At 42.0% G+C, this 13855-nt stretch overlaps 1 protein-coding gene across 2 annotated transcripts in view; it reads left to right on the top strand.

The window, feature by feature from the left end:
• The first annotated feature begins 7009 nt into the window (after positions 1 to 7009).
• LOC136664120 (histamine N-methyltransferase-like) overlaps positions 7010 to 13855 on the top strand; it is a 29545-nt gene continuing 22699 nt past the window's right edge. The window contains exon 1 of one of the 2 annotated variants that reach the window (XM_066641182.1): positions 7010 to 7042. The gene's annotated coding sequence lies outside the window, so the exon portion shown is untranslated. The remainder of the gene's footprint in view (positions 7043 to 13855) is intronic. The other variant, XM_066641184.1, reaches the window with a different exon arrangement.

Below are 13855 nucleotides of genomic sequence, written 5' to 3'. Positions count from 1 at the left end.
AACTAAGACGAAAGGTACAGCCTTGGACTGAGACGGTGCATAATGAGGATGACGATGTGGAGAATGAGGATATGGCCAAGGATGGTTTGATATAATTACACCATCCATCCATTATCCACCGCTTATCCGGGTCCGGGTCGCGGGGGAAGCAGTCGGAGCAAAGAAACCCAGACCTCCCTCTCCCCAGCCACTGCTTCCAGCTCCTCCGGGGTATACCTAGGCGTTCCCAGGCCAGTCGAGACATGTAGTCTCTCCAGCGTGTTCTTGGTCTGCCCCGGGGCCTTCTCCCCATTGGACATGCCTGGAACATCTCACCAGGAAGGCTTCCAGGAGGCATCCGAACCAGATGCCCAAACCACCTCAACTGGCTCCTCTCGACAATATAATTACACATCCAAAAACACATGGCAATGCCAGAAATGTCTGCCTGTACCCCTTTTAAACTTTTAAACTCTTAGCCCCACCCTTTCCTGTTGCAAGGATTTGTGGTCTCAACCAAAGAACAGCATCATTTGTACAGTACATCCCTGGCACTGCACTCGGGCATTGGAATTCAAAAAGACCACAGAGGGAGCGCCCCCTGTTGGCTCCACCAACACCACCTCCAGCAGCTTTCCTTGGAGGTCTCTTTTCCAAGTACTGGCCAGGCCCAAACTTTTTAACCTCACTAGCCCTCACTGTAAGCTCTACAAGGATTAAGTCCAATTATACACTCCCACTTCCTGTAAATTAATATATATATATATATAAAATAACTATTTAATAGTGTTATCTTTTAAAGGGCTTAGGACGCCCATCCATTTGTCCAGGTAGATGACAGTGGGTGTGTTCATGTGTTTGTTTGTGTGTGTGGGTGAGTGTGTGTGTGCAGTGGTACGTGGAAAAAGAGCATGGGCATCTTGTTTTGCAGGTCTTTTATCACATTCCCTCAGCAATATGCCAGCATACGTGGGGAGAACACACCACACTCCTCACCGACAGTCACCGGGAGGAAACCCACACAGACACAGAGAGAACACACCACACTCCTCACAGACTCCTTTTTAGTCTCCAATTTACCTACCAACCTGTGTTTTTGGAGTGTGGGAGGAAACTGGAGCACCTGGAGGAAACCCACACAGACACAGGGAGAACACACCACACTCCTCACAGACAGTCACCCGGAGGAAACCCACACAGACACAGAGAGAACACACCTCACTCCTCACAGACAGTCACCTGGAGTGGGACTAGAACCCACAACCTGTGACAGAGACTTTACCTGCTGCTCCACTGTGCCGCCCTGTAAAATGTTATTAATTATTACAATTTGATTATTAAGATTTCTACTATTTAAATATTTTGGACAAGTTCTGACTGTTCATGACATACTCACACAGGAAGGGCACCTTGGTGAAATCAATTAATAAACACACAGAAAGGTAGATAAATAAACATATGAATACTAAAGTAGATTTACTAGCTTTAGACTTTACAGAGATGATAAGACGTCTAAAAGTGCCTAAGACCAATGTCTGTTTCTAAGATTAGAGACTTCAGTTTCTGTGATAAATCTGAGTACAGTGTGGTTAATACATTTTTTTAAAATACTGACTTAACTGCAATATTTCATTAGCTAGAAATCAGCAGCTCCTGGTGATGTAATCTACCCACATTTCATTCCAATCCAGATAAATTGACTGACTATCTCAGTGTCTAAATAGTTATACATGGTGTGCTCCATTTGCTGGAATGAAAACCTGCCCCCACACCGGCCCATGGTTGATAAGAGTGTTATCCCTGAGGTGAGTGAAACATTCTCAGCGGTCACCAAACTGCCCTGTGATCGACCACACCCCCAGCACGCTGTCTCCCCCATCATTCCTCATTCCACAGACAGGTGCCTGTCAGACAAAGTCACCAAGAATGTGAAGGATGCACAAAAATATACAATACATACAGCCTAATATACAGCTAATTTATTATAAGATTAGTGTTATATGAAGGCTGCTTGTTAACAGTGTTATGCTTTATCCAAAATAACAAAAGTCCCCAGTGGCCCTTAGAAAATTTAATAAAATATATAGGAAAAAAATCACCTTAAGCACCAGTCTGTATGTGGACCCAATATTCCATTTCCTCAGTTTCATTATAAGTATATATTGGTTTCCTATGGGTTGCCACACATTAGTTTCTGAACAATGTATGTACACTTCACCTGGTTATCATATGAAAAAGTGAAAAATGTAAAACACTACAACTTTCACCGTTGCTCTGATTAATACATCAGGAACACAAATGGTACTGTGTCAAACAGCAGAACTCAAAGGGATCCTGTTGGTGGACATTCAGAGTCTGAGGATAAGGTAAAAAAGAGCACCTGAGTGCCAGTGATGACGATGTGCTCACACACGAAGGACGGTGCTGAATGGCAAAACCTATTCTCCTGTTTATTCTCCTAGTGTTTCTGTGGGTAACAAAGTAAAACACCGTCAACCTTTAAAGGCATAGTTCATGATTTTAATCCAAAATCACTTTCTATAAAACTCTTGAGTGTGTTTCCTCTCCATGTGCTGCTGTGTTTACGAAGCCCCAGTGTCTGTAAATGGGTAAAAAAACAAAGTGTCTGGGTCCGGTGCTAGGCTTTCTCTCTCTCTGCTCACGGCAGAGAAACGCCATCTGGAGGTTTTTAGACAACGGAGAGACTCCAAACGCTGAAAAGCACCAACCGAGATGAGGATGTTGCTCTATTCCTGCTCCATAGGGGGGCAACACTGACTTATTTTTGCTGTTGCGGATCACTTAAGGTGGAAATGTCTCTAAACTCGGGAGACGGCTAACTGCATTAGCGACAGTGCTACAAACTAAACACCTCAAGTTACACGAATTTCTGTGGGAATTCAAACAGTGAATAAACACCGTGAACAATTAGCTTTATCCTAAAAAACGTTTGATGTCTCGTAAATAAACATACTTCTGTTTTATTGTGCTGGTATTGAAACAGTACAAAGTGCCTCAGCCTCTTTTTGTTTATCAAACAGGTGCAGATTGTTATTTTTTTTTTATTAAGAAGTGTCTGCAAACAAACTGTATTCAATTAGTGACTGACAAATACATCATCTCTTACTATTAAACACAACTATTTTCAAAACTTTTCATTAAGGGCTAGAAGCAAGGTTTATGTTTCGAATTTATTAGAAATAGGGGTTAAATAAAATAGAATCTTACTCAGAGGCGTACAACACACATTTCAGCAAATCATTAGAGCTTCCAAGTATCCATAAGTTACCTTTTGGTGCCCCATTTAAACCTCTGCAGTGCAACTTAAAGCTTGTGCTTGTGGAGGTTTCCACTGCTGAAAGTAGAGCTCAGGGATAACGAGCACAAACACAGGGTCTGCATCTCCACTTGTCCTAATTAAATGGGGGCAATGCACCTTAAACCCAACATCCATATTAATGTGGCCTGTTGATGTGGTTGGGACTCCACACCAAGCAAAATGGGTGTCAGACTGCTGATAGAGGACTTTATGTTCTCCACGTGCAACTTCTCTGTTCCCACTAGCGAAGACACATCAGAGCTAACAGCCAAGGACTCCAGCGTCTTCAGAGACACAACATCCTCCCTCTTCTGAGAAGGCAGAGCTGTCTGCGCTGAGACCCAAGGCCTCAAGGCTGTTTCTGACAGTGTAGAATTACTGGAGGAGAGCCATGTTTGAGCATGAGCAATCTACACCATCCTCCATCTCCACCTTGCCCTAACCCCACCTGAACCTTCCAGCCACAGTGGAGGAGCTGGTATCTGCAGGGACAAAGCTGTCCCTTTCCATGTCAGCTAGTCCTCAGGCACAGAGAAACATCAGCATAGATTCACCTCTACCACCATCTACTGCCCCAAGGACCCAGCAACCCCACCTCCTCCTCACTACACTCACAGATCAAAGAGTTAAAGCTGCCTCGATGAAGCTCCGCCAACCTTCCCTCCAATGAAAGGGAAGAGGCCACCTCAAGTAGTCAGACATATTGATACTTATTGGGTCGTGCAGCTACAGCGATAATGTCAGCAGTCCATGTTTACAAAACAAGCTCGGACCCTGTGAGTCTGTAATGTCTCTCATTCCAGCACTTAACAGAAACAGAATCGAGCGTGTAAATGTTTCCAACCTAAAGTAAGTTCTTAAGCACCGGTCACATATGAAACTCCCCTTTTTTAAAAACTAGCTCTTAATATCACATCACTTACAAATCACTAATTTGAAGTGAGTAAACGCATCTCCTCGCTCAATTTAGACTTTGATTTTACGCTGCTGTCCTTTTTAGAATCTGCTCCCCCAGAATTTAGGTTTAAATAGTTAAAGAAACCCACGCAGGCACAGAGAGAACACACCACACTCCTCACAGACAGTCACCCGGAGGAAACCCACGCAGACACAGGAAGAACACACCACACTCCTCACAGACAGTCGCCCGGAGGAAACCCACGCAGACACAGGAAGAACACACCACACTCCTCACAGACAGTCGCCCGGAGGAAACCCACGCAGACACAGAGAGAACACACCACACTCCTCACAGACAGTCACCCGGAGGAAACCCACGCAGACACAGGGAGAACACACCACACTCCTCACAGACAGTCACCCGGAGGAAACCCACGCAGGCACAGAGAGAACACACCACACTCCGCACAGACAGTCACCCGGAGGAAACCCACGCAGACACAGGAAGAACACACCACACTCCCCACAGACAGTCACCCGGAGGAAACCCACGCAGACACAGGAAGAACACACCACACTCCTCACAGACAGTCGCCCGGAGGAAACCCACACAGACACAGGGAGAACACACCACACTCCTCACAGACAGTCGCCCGGAGGAAACCCACGCAGACACAGGGAGAACACACCACACTCCTCACAGACAGTCACCCGGAGGAAACCCACGCAGGCACAGAGAGAACACACCACACTCCGCACAGACAGTCACCCGGAGGAAACCCACGGAGACACAGGAAGAACACACCACACTCCTCACAGACAGTCACCCGGAGTGGGACTCGAACCCACAACCTGTGACAGAGACACTACCTGCTGCACCACTGTGTCGCCCCCACATCTGGTTGTCTGATGTTAAACAGTGCTCCAACACAGTCCCCCTGCGAAGGACAGGCGCCTCCTCCAGAGCGTGTTCCTGCCTTGTGTCCAGTGATTCCGGGTGGGCTCCACTGCCGGATGCATACATAAGGAGCAACAGCTTCGGCCATTTTAGAATTTCTGCTGCCATTTTCATATGAAATTCACTTAAAGTAATTAATAATTACCTTTACTCCTACGTACAACATGAAATGCTTAAAACACACTATCGTATTGTACCTTAAAAACCTTTACACTCAATGGACTTCTTGAATTATTTTTCCATTAAACGGAGCGGCAGTAATGAGGGCGTTAGGTTTTCAACTCCAGTATTGTTTTTGTTTACCAAAGCTCTTCTACGGCAAATACAAAGAGGACATGGAGTTGTGGTTCCTCCTGGAGAATAGAACAGTGATGCATGGTTTATCTTAGCAGTGTTACTTACGCTCTTAAAGTGTAATTCCCTCTCCGACTCCAGCACATAAAGCATATGCTCCGTTCAGTAGGAGGGACTTAAACCTAATTGGCTGATTCTCTCAGAATTAAAGTTTTTTCTATTGTGAAATACGTTATTTCTTGGTCATTTATTAACAAACTTCAGTGGCTCATAATAATATTTTAAAGACGTATTTTAAATTAAAAATGAATATTTATGTAAGATTAATGTTCATAACTGAAGGTCTACAGGTGTGTAACTGAGTTACATTACACTCACCGGTAGGAAAAGGGTGGACGAGGCCTCATTAAAACTTTAGGAGCTCATTCCTGATTGCGCGGATGAAGATTAGAGTCTTTGGGGCATTGAAATCCGACATTGGGCAACAGTGACATCTGGTGGCTGGTGGTAATAATAACAGCCTTCTGTTCATATGACTCTAATATCACAGTTCACCCCGTGTATGTTCTGATCTACTGTTATTTATATTTGATCATGAAAGTGCTGCAGCTGAAACTAGTATGTGTTCATTACTGAGTATAGATTGAGGCTGTGATGTGGTGAGGAGAGGTCTGTCCCATCACCAAACACAGACTGACACACTGACTCTAGATAAGTATGTGAGGGGGTGTCCATTCTTCTTCTGGTAACCTGTGAGATATATTATAGTATATTGACTTATTATCGAAAATAATGAGATACTGTCTCAAAATAATGAGAATATCTATTGACTTAGTATCTCAATAATTTGAGATAGCAAATTGCATATTAACAAAAAATAAAAATTGGTGCCTTTTTTGTATTATTTGATGTGGTGGAAATGGGCTTCTGTAGATGGAGGCCCCCCCCCCCCACAACTCTTTTTACCAGATAACACTAGCTCCTTGTAGTTTTTTTGAGGACCTGGGTCTAATAATGTAAACTATAGTTTAAATCATTAATTATATTCTGGTTAATTCCATCAATGGTGTTATCTTTATTCTCACTGCATTCAGCAACTTTCTTATATTGATTTCTTGAGCCAGACATTGACGGTCCTCTTTTACAAATAAACAGTGACCATTTAAACAGGCATTAAACTAAATATGAATTATATATCACTTATTTCCCATAAATGTCTAACTGTGTTTAAAACATTCAGTGTAGGCCTGTAGTTACTTGTATTCTCTCTTATAATTGTATTAAATCTAAAATTAAAAATGCAACCAAGACTCCCCCAGAGCAGAGGAGGAACCAGGGGCCTCATGTTTCTGTGGTGAGACTCATGGGTGGTGCTTGGTCTAAAAAGTTTAAGAAACTACTGCTCTATAACAAAGTTGATCGTGCAATTTCGACCGCGCCCACAAGGGGTCGCCACTGAGGACCACGCAGTAACCCGACCGAGGACTGTGGAAGGGAATTGTTCCTTTAAGGGTGTGGGTGGGGCTTCTCTATATCTGTCTTCCTCTCTCTCTCACACACAAACACACACACAGAACCGAAGACTGCAGCTGGTGTGTACTCTCTCTTTCTGCCGCTTGTATAAAATATCTGCTGTAGTTAATGTTTCTTCGTGGATCTGTGTTTGGTTTTAATGTGGATTACAGGAATATGGCGTGTGTCTGTGTGTGTATATAAATATTACACATGCCTCAGCACACCATCACCATGCCCAATACCAACAGTCCACCTGAGCACTGGGCTGTGGAACAGTGTGTGTGTGTGTTTTAAAGTACAAGAGCTAAACTAAATATATTCTCACAAGCATTTGCTGTGTTTGTTTATTAGGTACAATGTTAAAACACATACAATATGTTTTTGGCCATATGTTTGCTGATACACCATAGCAGCCACCTTCTAAAGCTTTAGCAACTACATGCCATGCCTTTACAAATGCCTAGGAAAAATGAGCAATAACCCATTACAGTGTCAACTGAAAGATGTCAGCGCTGGTTTCATTTGAATTGCCTTAATATTATCATCCCTGCAAAATATGTCCATTGGTTTTGTGTGCTGTGTCATAAACAAGGCTGAGACTGCAGAGGAATACTCTGGAAGAATACCTGTCTTGTTTTTGGATTTCAAAATAACAAAGTGTGAGCATAAAGCAACTGTGTCTGTAAAGGGCCATCGTGGACCTAGGACACTGTCCAAAACAAGTAGCAACACGTCTGATCTTATGCATTAAATAAGGTAGCCTCTGCTATCTGAGAATGTCTGCTCTGGTTTTCTTTAAATGTATCCTGTTGATACACCAACCTTTTGTTCAACTTCATTCAAACAGCTACATGTTCTTTTGGAGCAATTTCATTAGACATTCAAAATCAGTTGAAGGTTATTCTCAAAAATGCAACCATGGGCTAGTAATGGTTAAATTGACCAAAATAAGATCTGTAGTATGTCATGTGGGTTACACTTGATCAAATACAACTTGTTTAGAAACAATGTCATCAAAAATTCAAAAACTGTTGACATTTTTAAAGAAAAATGTTTCACCACAGGTAAGTAATGGTTAAATTGACCAAAATAAGATCTGTAGTATGTCATGAGGGTTGTACTTAATTAAATTCAACTTGTTTAGAAACAATATCATCAAATGCTAAAATACTATTGAATTTTTTTTTCCTCAAAGACTCATCACCATGGGCCAGTAATTGTTAAGTTGACCAATATAAGAGGTGTACAGGGTGGGCCATTTATATGGATACACTTCGGCGGTGTATCCATATAAACACCTTACAACATGGCGGCCATTTTGAAGTCGGCCCAATAAGTTTGATGTGTCACATGACCCTCTTCCCATTAAAAAACAAAAGTTGGATCCAAAATGGAACTTCACAAAAAAAAAAAAAGAATGGTATGCTTATTAAGGTGTATCCATATAAATGCCCCCCATAGTATGTCATGTGGGCCGCACTTGATTAAATGTGATGGGAGTGGGAAGTGGAGCAGGTAGGTCCCAGTAACTCTCATTAGTCCTTAATAACAACTGTTAGAAGTGTGATGAGCCCCAGTTTTCTGTGGTGAGGTGGGGGTAATGACATTTTACAACAGGACGTTTGTAATATTTCTGATTAATAATAGATTAGAAATCTCAGTGTAAAGAACAGAGATGAGAGCGGCTACACCATTGCATTGCAGTAACACAGTGTGGATCAGACACAGCAGTGCTACTGGAGTTTTTAGACTGTCACTAGTGTTCTGAGAACAGCCCACCAACTGGAAATATCTAGCCTTTAATGACGTTATGTTATAGTGCTTTATAACAGAAGATGGACAGAAAATTTCACTCCCTCGTGATCCGTCACAGTTATTATAATTGCTGTTATAAACCACATAATGGCAGTGAATTAATGAGTAGGAAACTCCTTAATAATCTGTTTGCTATTGTTGGGCACTAAACTACCCTACAGTGTCTTCCTCTCAGTGATCTTGTGTGGATTTGGTTGGGGAGTCGTACAGCATCTGAGTTTCTCCACGTATCTCAGCGTCTCTGACATGTGCCATACATTACATCAATTAACCCCATTTTAGTGCCTCCATTCCTGAGAAAAATGCAAGAAACTCCTTTATAATATCCACCCACAAGTCAATAAACTTGAGATTAATATAGACCTGGGCTTATTTTTACTGCTCATTTCACACCTATCCTGTTTTAAGAGAGAGTCTAGAAGAGAATGAGTGTTCACACCACTGGTTTTTAAACCAGGTTTTGGAAACCTGAGGATTGGTGCATCCCTTGTCTCTGATTGGAAGTTCTTTTAGACTAGAACATCCCTTAGTAGTGACATCACATACAATTTATGACACTTGACAAGACAAAGACTCCTGTTGACTGAGTATCCAATATTTCTGAATAATGCTTTTGCAATATAAAATATTATATGTTAACACAAAATAATATCATTCAGACGAAACCATGTTTTACATAATTCTTGACCAAATAACACAGAGTATGTGATGATCTTGGTTCCTACATACGTTCTTAAAAAATGGTCATTTTAAACATGTAAATTTACACATGTAAATTAATTCAAGTGTCTAATTAATTACTTGTCTAACTATAATTAATTTTACAAAGTTGTATCCTATGTGCAACTTCAAACTATTTAAACCAATTGGAATTAATGTTTAATTCCATGGTTTGCAAAATTCTTGATTAAGCAGTTTTTACAGAGAGCAAGTTGACCTTAAGAGACCTTGGGTCTTGGGCCTGGAGTGGCCTTTAGTGCAGTTTACAGCACTCTCCGAGTTGGGGGATTTGGAGATGTCTCTGAGAGACCAATTGAAAGTCTAGGTATTAAAGTCAAATCCCAAAAAGGCACATTTCTTGTTAGAAATTAATGAAACATATACATCTCCCACTACAACTCCGACCAGCCAAAGCTTGTGCTTTGGAGTACTGCGGTAACCCTGCATGCCCTGCTTCCCTGAGCATTGTGCACTTTCTCAGTGTCCAGCTCTGTTTGGTTCACATCAGATGTGTTGTCCCTACCACTTCCCATTAGGCCTCTACTGATTTGTGCTCATGCTGTTTCCACTGTGCATGTAATACAGCACTCTTGGGCTATACTGTCTGTAATCTCAAGCCCTTTCTCCTCCACTACGGCTGCAGTGCTATGGCTGCCCCAGCCAGATGACCCATACACATTGTGCCACTCCTGCTTCGGAGTGCTTCGCCTTCATGAATCACTCACTGATTCCTTTGTGCACTGTCCTGCAATTATGCTTGCTACATTTGGCTCATGTCTGTTCTAGTCAACATTGACGCTATGCTAGCCCCCTCCAGAACTCCGGCAGCATGGTGTGGGGCAAAACACTCAACAACTGCCAACTGCACCCACGTCAGGGAAAAGAGTGGGGAAGCTTCTTTGGTAATGGGAGAATAATCTTTCCCTTGGTAGCAGCTCTCTTCCACCCCACAGTGCTGGGCTTTTGGATGATGACATGCTTTCCACAGCTGTTTCCAGATGCTTTATTCACATCTGAAAGAGATGTCGTCACCTCTCATCTGGCTTCGGGCTCTTCTTCGACATGACAATATACTGGACAACGGTTCTTCTGTTCCAGTGATGGTTTGAGCTACATTAGCCTGATTGGGCTCAGCTGCTGCACAGGCCAGCTTGGGAGCAAGTAGTTATTTTAAACAGGTTGCTACAGACGCACCTGCTTTTATTACCACATGCAATGCTTTTGTGCAGTAATTTGTCTGCTTTTTCCACAGCAGTCCTATGCCTGTGAGCTGCATCCCTCACTCGAGCGTTCAGGAATATGGGCTCGGTATATGTTGACCCATATGCGTCAGTGGAGTCTTGTCTGTTCATTTTGCCTGATGAAGCATTGCACACTAATGGGTGCTGTTCGTGTAGGGCATGCAGAAACACTTATTATGGGCTTGTTAAGGCTTATGCTCACACTGCTCTTTAATCTCCTCCTGGAAATGGACTCTTCATCTCAGCTGGTGAACATGCCTCATGCTTTCAGAGGTGCTCTTCAGACGGATCTTCACAATATGCGTTTTTTCACGCAGGAGCTGGGCAGCTGTGACAATATTTGTGGCTTTCACAAACCCTTCTGTCCGATACTTGCACTCAGAGAGCTTCCCTTTGTACTAGGCCAGCTGTGGATCAGCAGCTAAGGAGGCATTAAAGCTGCTAATCCAGCAGCAGCAGTCTGAATTGGGATACACTCATGCAGCTTCAGAGCTGTAGCGATCGCGGTGAGCAGCTCTGTGTTTTACTGTAGCCTGGAACAGAAATGTGTTGAACATTGTTGTGGTAACATTTATCATAGTCTCTTCTTTTTGGTTGGAGACAGCCAAAGTTGTTTCTGTGACAGCCTTTTGTTTTCCAGTATATATTTAACAAACAGAAAGATATACTGTCTGTCCCTATAATGATGAGAAAACATGGACACATCTCACCATTACTGACTTTCGGATGAGTAAATTATATCTGCACAGCTTTCTGTTTAACTTTATTTTGGGCTTTTCCTATTTTTGAAATGCCACAAACACCTCTGTGACAATTGATCAATGGCTATGGTGGTCTGGCAAAACTAGGCTTAGCTAGTTTCTTTGCTCTTGCTCTTTTACTGTAGCTATATTTCAAGAGTTTAAATCCTGACCTGTGCTATCCTTGCTCAATAGAGCAAGATTGTTTTAAACAGTCGAGTTTTATTCCTCTTTTTGCCCTCCCCCTCATAAACCAATTTTTTCCTTACATGACGTGGTTTTTCACATGGATCTCATACCATAGTGTTGAATAACTCTGCAGCTTATTTCAGTAAAACTGATGCTTTGTGTTGAATTTGAAGCACCAACTTGTTTGGTTAGTTTTGTTGAGTGATTTAAACAGTTCTTGTTTAATGACTTTTTGCAAAAAGTTGCAAGTTTGTTTGTTGTAAATGTGTATTAATAATTTCAATTGCAATTTAGGTCTATAGTCAAATGTTTTTTGAACAGTTTACTTTGGGGGTCATTTATATATTTATTTATTTAATTTTGCAGGATATAAAATAACAGCAAGCAGTATATCATTTCATGCCAGATAATGAATCTGAATAAGCTCCTTATTCCCCAGATTCTTAGTCTGATGTTCCGTTCCACCTTAAATCGTGCCTAAATCCACGAGGACAAGCTGCCGGTACAGCAACAAGGCCAAGTTTTATTTAAATTTATCTAGTTCTCTGCTCCTTTGAGGCCAGAGTGCATTGCACCAATCCCCTGAAAGAAGAGTAGAGTCAGTTTCAATTTTAGTCACCATCGTTGAGAAACCTAGTTGGTTCTTCGAAGCCAAAAGCACCCTGAGTGAGCAGAAGGAGAGCGAAGCGAAGCCGGACTCATTTATATATTTTATAATATATATATATATATATATATATATATATATATATATATATATAAACCTTAGCAGTATCACATTCTTTCAAGTACAGCCACAACTGGACTAGTAACTGAAGGCCAAAGAGCCACTTCTATTGGCCATGTGAATTTGCTGTCTTAAATAGGACCACAGATGTCTGTTCTCTTCATTCATGGTGACTTAAAAAAAAACTAAGAACAAAGTATTCCTCCAGGTGACCCCCACAATTCACAGAGACAAGTATGTGTGTGTGTGGGGGGGGGCTCTGCTTGTTGAACAGACAGAAATTGTACTATACCATGTTGAAAACTACAGGCATTAGCCAAATCAGGTCACAGATATTTTATTAAGAACCAGAAGTGTGTTCCACTGTGGAGAAAAGAGAGAGTGTTTCCTCTTTAATAGAAACAACTGGACTGTAATATCATATATCACTAAATTGAATACTTGCCATTAATCACCCATCACTCCACAAATTGAGGAGATTAATGGTGATTCATGTTTTAATCACTGAGTAAAATAATGTGTATAAAGCCCTGCTCTAATGGCATTAGTTTTCCCTGTGGAAGTGAGGTAATGTAATAGTTGCTGGAGTATCTCTGTGATTTTAGTCCTGTCTGAAAAGAGGTGTTCAAATCCAGACTTTGATCCATTTTTACAAAACCCAACCTGTATGACTATACCTGGCCTGTCAGGTGCATTAGCAGCCCATTTCAGTAATTTTAGTGGAGTGTGTGCTCCTGTTTCAGGTTAGGTTTACACTCAAGATTTTCAACACTTCTGTTAGTCAGAACAAACCCAGAATATAGAAAGAAAATGTAGATAGAAAAGGAAAGAAGAGGGGTGGCATGAAGGAGAAATTTAGATACACCCAAGGGTGAATCTGCTTCCAGTCAGGACACTCACCTAAGAGAGCCCAGAAATTCCAACAGAAGTTTTATTTTTATTTCTAGTAGTAATATTAGAAAGCTATAGTTTAAATCCAGCAAAGCTGACACAACGCCCAGGGCATGAAAAAGACCTCAGGCCTCTGACCCTCAGCAGTGGGAAAAGAGCTTCAGGATCAGTGACGAAGCAGAAGGCCACATGCTCCCTCAGAATTATCGCCTTCTGAGGTGGTGCCTCTGAACAAAGGCCCAGGACAGACATGCATTGACGTGGCTCTCACAAGGAGGAAAATCAGCAGCAAAGGAGAATCCCATATGCCCCTCAGGATGCCACCACCTCGGATGGAGCAGTTGCTGTGTTCAAGGGTCTTTGGCCAAAAGCAAAATGCAAAAAAAAAGAAGGGTTACAACGCTACAAGGTCCGTGAGAGGCTCCAGAAAGACCAGCATGTCTGTGATGTCCTGTAAGCCGTCTCCACTCCTTTCCAGGGATACGTACGATCACTGGTTAAATTATTTAGCTCAGGAGATTGGTGCTGAATGCTGTGCTGGGATAGACTGTAGTCATTTTAGAATTT

This window comes from Hoplias malabaricus, chromosome 12 (assembly GCF_029633855.1).
Source record: "Hoplias malabaricus isolate fHopMal1 chromosome 12, fHopMal1.hap1, whole genome shotgun sequence".
NCBI classification, from domain to species: domain Eukaryota; kingdom Metazoa; phylum Chordata; class Actinopteri; order Characiformes; family Erythrinidae; genus Hoplias; species Hoplias malabaricus.
This window is presented reverse-complemented; position numbering and strand designations above follow the sequence as displayed.